Below are 5532 nucleotides of genomic sequence, written 5' to 3'. Positions count from 1 at the left end.
TGAATCAACTAATCATTGAAGCTCTACCTACGAATAACCTATGCCTTATTTAACTAAGCAAATATATACACTGATGTTAATCTGCACATATGTCTCTACAATAGGTTTAGAAAAGTACAGCTGTGCACCAACTGCGTACACCATGCCCATTTTTTTGCTATAAATTCATTTATGCATCAGTGCAGACTGGTTAGGGTTTTGTACTCATTCATGCCTCCTAATCTAACTGGCTAAAGCAATCCTCCAGGATGTATTAATTGCATGTTGCAATGTTAAGGCTGAACGATTAAATCGTTGTCAAATCAAAATTGCGATTTGAAAGAACGTAATTAGCTAATTGTGAAGACGGCGATTAAAATGTAGGTTAATTATACAGCGCATCTGGCCTGTTTTAAATAGTCATGCGATTACAAATTCATTCCGTTCTCATCTCTGTGTGACAGACCTGCTCACCAATCACAAGCTCCATGCGCCTCCTTTTACGGTCCTACTCACCAATCAGAGTGGGCACAGGGCATGTACATTTCACAACAACAAACAAAACTAGAAGAAAACGTGGGATAATGGCACCAGCCAAACCAACACAGGCAGCGGCTGTGCCCCAGTTTTGTCCGGCGTCAACTCACTCTGAAGTGTTTCAGCAGTGGAGCGTTAAGTGTACACGTTGTTAGTTTGTCATTTTGTGTGCTTCAACTGTGGATAACAGCCTGTTCTGTTCCGCTCTCTGCAGGCTAACGTTAGATATCGACATGGCGTATTTCAGAATAAGAGCGTTTTGCCTGCCTGATTTTGTTGATTTCTTCAGTTGTCCTTAATTGTTGTGCTTCTACCATGGTTAAGTAGGCTACGTAGTTAAATTGTTAGTTTTTTTGTCTGTTTTAACTATTGTTGACTTACGATCGTGAGTCTGAAAAGGGTGTTTTATTTTGAAATTCGACCGGATTCTGTATGCCGTTCTGTGTCTGACTTCCTGCCTGGTTCATCTGCTCCGTGCTGCTGGCAGTGAACACTGAACTTTAGCAAAAAAAAAATAGCAAATCAAATCGTAATCGCAATATCTGGCATAAAAATCGCAATTTGATTTTTTCCCCAAATTGTTCAGCCCTAGCCTATGTACTTGGCAATAAACAGGTTTGATATTGATTCTGAGGTAAGTTTGAGGGTTTTATAGTCTACAGCAAAGATAACACTACTGATGTGAATGTGTGTGGAAGTCTGCCATTTTCTGCCAACGATCACAGCAAAAGTAAGAAAATGCCTCTGTCTGATAAGTGCAGTCCTGCTTGGGCTTACGCTTGATTTTGATGAGTGAAAATACAGTGCCACTTGGCAGACGAAAAGCATTGTTCCCAGTTCACCACAGACTTTACTGGCAATGTTAACCAGCCAAGTGCGACCTGACAAAACACTGCAAGCTGATCTACATTTCTCAGTAGCTGCAGAGAATGTCTCCTTAAAAAAAAGAAGGTACAAGTGCTTCTTCTGAGCGTTTTATAATATTCCACAGACGGCTATATCAAGCATTTATAACCACTAGAAATAATTATGGATGCCAGCTTTATACTTCAAATCCTGCACAAATCCACACTTGCAATGACAGCATGGAGGCCAAACCTAGCAAAATTAGATTTACTGTAGTTGGACCGCAATGATGTTTCACTTCAGAACCATTTTCCCCCTTCCAGACAGCCAACTGCAGACCACAAACAAGAGTAATTGGCCGAAAGTGTCAGTGGTACATCTAAACCACCTCTTTGTTTATAGATCTCTCCTGCCTTTACAGCTCCTGCAGATGCAACAGCAGTGTGATGTTCTAGGGAGTAATTGCAAGAGGTGAGAGGACAGAGGCTCTCTGCGAGGCGCCTAGGTGGCTCAGAGGTGACTGCAGTCCCTGCAGTTTGAAACGCTGTCTGCTTGAAAGCGAAGTTGACCTTGACAAGACAGGAGCCTCTCTTTGCCTTGTGGGAAGAAACAAGGAGGGCAAAGGGCGTTTCTGTCTGCCCAAATCACTTTGCTAAGACCTAATGGCAAACCGTCACATTGGAACACACCCCAGCCACAAAAAGATGTTTTCAGGGAAAAGAAACCTTGCCAAGGTTGGTAAGTCATTGCCAAAGGGGAGTTTTGAGTTGATTCCAATGGCACCATAGTTTAGGGTCTCCAGGCAAAATAATCTCGGCTGATGCGGCATTTATTTTTTTCGCCCTCAAATAAAGGTGTAACGGAAATGCCTACAGTGGTGCACTAGTTCTGTTATGTATTCCTTTAGGTGATTTCAAGTATACTATCTCTAAAAAGGCTTGTGGTGTAAAATTTATATTCAGAGTTTCCGCTACGTACATTCAGCAGCAGTGGCCTGCCACTGCAAAATTATCGCCGCCGCTGCTTCAGATTTTTACGAAACATCATTAAGTCGCACACAACTCTGCAAAGGCTTTTAGTTTGACACAAAGTGAAGACAGGTCGGTGGAACGCAGTAGAATCATTCAGCAACACCACTGGGGATCAGGAGTACCGGTCTTCCCGGTGGCCTGCTGAAAAATTGGGCCAACAAACCACTGTCACGGCTGGCTCAAAACCGCAACAAAAAAAAGAACAGTACGATGACATAAAACTGCAGTAAGGTACCATTACTTTTATTTTTAAACAAACAAGGAGTTTAAGATGTGCTTCACTTACATACAAGCCCCTTACCAAAACACCTCTACACAGATGGATAGATACCTCTCCAGACTCGTAATCTCCAACCTCAGCAGCCTTGGCGCCTAGGAGCAATTTAAGAGGAAGGAAAACAGAGGTAGCAGAGGACAGTATAGAAGTAGTATTAATTAAATTGCAAGAGTTACAAAAGAGCACGGGACAAGGCATCCGCAATAATATTATCTTTGCCTTTGATATACTTATCCAACCTCTACTACCAGATCCAGTTTTTAGAGACACAGAAGTGAGGAATACTGACAGAGGGGAAATTGAGGTCGTAGCCCCGACTCAAATTCACATCAGAATGAGCACCCGAAGCTCATCTCATATGAACAAGTTGGCCTTCTGCTGGACAAAAGTCCAACAACCAAACGCACACAACTGGAATTACAATGCAAGAGCTAAACCAAATTAGCGCAACAAAAGTTTCCTCCGAACAAAGGCTCACTAGCCAATCAAGTCAACCCAAGACGGACAACGCAATGAACCAACGCAACAACAAAACTCATACTAATAAAGCATGAGCTATAGCACTTAATGTTACCAAAGCTAGCAGGCCAACCCACCAAGTCGCAGATGCTAACCCAGATGGATAACATTCCCCACTGCCAATATTAATTCCTCAACCAGACCAAGAAAATTCAGAGGCGTAACCAACAGCTCTAGCAGTCTCATCTGAACAGTTTTTCCCTTTCCAATGACTGCCTTAGCCGTTCATTTTCTACGCTTAATTTATCCCTTTCCATTTGCAACAGCAGAAGTTCTTTTTGTTGCTCAAAAGGTTAAAGCTACTGTAGGGCAAACCACAGACTCACCGACACCATCACCTCGACTGCATCGTAGCTGCCAAAATACCATTTTCCATTAAAGCAGACCTCAACACTCCTTTAATTTCCTCCTTTACCCGTTTTTCCTCCACTGTTATAATAATCAATGAGCTTCAAAAGTTCATCTTTTGTACAACTATTCCTAGCTCCTCAGATGGAGACCGAACGAAAGTAGCAACAGTGGCCATAAGAAAAAATCCAGTGTGCAAAAATTATAAAAATCAGAGTCTTCCCACTAACTACCTACCCAGAAACCTATTAACTTCAACTCTAGTCTTCATTAATTACAGTGGGTACTTATGCACTAAAAACCACCGGAGCGAGAAAGGCAACTGCACAAACAGCGACCCCTTTGCGTCCAGGGATGTGCCCCCGAGACTGCTCTAACCATGTTCACTGCAACACTACCAAGATATTATGAACGAATCCCAAAGGAGAAACGTTCCTTCATCCTACCAGGGAAAGCTCCAACTCCAACATATGCACACAAACACTCAACATGGCCACCAAAATTTCTGAAACTGTTGCTAGTCCTACACAAGACAGCACTAAAGCTCCAACCCTAACCACACCAACCAAATAAGAAACAATAAAAATATCAGAAAGAAACTCAATAACAACCAAAACCAAAGCTCCAGATTATGAGGTTTCCCAAAACTAGTACTTAGCATTATACCCAGTCTAACAACTTTACTTCATACATGAGACTAAATCACTATCCTCCAAAGGCCAGCCCCAAACCTTTACTAAGGCAGATTAGTGCAAAAGAGTGAAACCATGAGTACTAGTAGTAACCTAACTAGGGCTGAAACGATCGATTAAATCGATTCATAAAATGCTTCGCCACAAATTCTTTGCATCGATGCTTTGTTTAATCCATGTAACTATACAGCACAGTGTTTCGCAGGGACATTTATTACTGCCGCACATCGTGTTTACGCTGTGAACGCGACGTGATTATGATGGAGTTGTTTGCAAAGTGGGGGAAGAGAGAAAACAGTGAGGGACAAAAAAGAAAGTGTCCAAAGTATGGGATTACACTCACCTAAAGGATTATTAGGAACACCATACTAATACTGTGTTTGACCCCCTTTCGCCTTCAGAACTGCCTTAATTCTACGTGGCATTGATTCAACAAGGTGCTGAAAGCATTCTTTAGAAATGTTGGCCCATATTGATAGGATAGCATCTTGCAGTTGATGGAGATTTGTGGGATGCACATCCAGGGCACGAAGCTCCCGTTCCACCACATACCAAAGATGCTCTATTGGGTTGAGATCTGGTGACTGTGGGGGGCCATTTTAGTACAGTGAACTCATTGTCATGTTCAAGAAACCAATTTGAAATTATTCGAGCTTTGTGACATGGTGCATTATCCTGCTGGAAGTGGCAGACATGGTGGCCATAAAGGGATGGACATGGTCAGAAACAATGCTCAGGTAGGCTGTGGCATTTAAACGATGCCCAATTGGCACTAAGGGGCCTAAAGTGTGCCAAGAAAACATCCCCCACACCATTACACCACCACCACCAGCCTGCACAGTGGTAACAAGGCATGATGGATCCATGTTCTCATTCTGTTTACGCCAAATTCTGACTCTACCATCTGAATGTCTCAACAGAAATCGAGACTCATCAGACCAGGCAACATTTTTCCAGTCTTCAACTGTCCAATTTTGGTGAGCTCTTGCAAATTGTAACCTCTTTTTCCTATTGTAGTGGAGATGAGTGGTACCCGGTGGGGTCTTCTGCTGTTGTAGCCCATCTGCCTCAAGGTTGTGCGTGTTGTGGCTTCACAAATGCTTTGCTGCATACCTCGGTTGTAACGAGTGGTTATTTCAGTCAAAGTTGCTCTTCTATCAGCTTGAATCAGTCGGCCCATTCTCCTCTGACCTCTAGCATCAACAAGGCATTTTCGCCCACAGGACTGGATGTTTTTCCCTTTTCACACCATTCTTTGTAAACCCTAGAAATGGTTGTGCGTGAAAATCCCAGTAACTGAGCA

Source organism: Micropterus dolomieu, linkage group LG19, assembly GCF_021292245.1.
Source record: "Micropterus dolomieu isolate WLL.071019.BEF.003 ecotype Adirondacks linkage group LG19, ASM2129224v1, whole genome shotgun sequence".
Classification (NCBI taxonomy): domain Eukaryota; kingdom Metazoa; phylum Chordata; class Actinopteri; order Centrarchiformes; family Centrarchidae; genus Micropterus; species Micropterus dolomieu.
The sequence above is the reverse complement of the archived record's forward strand: the minus strand, read 5'-3'. Positions refer to the sequence as shown.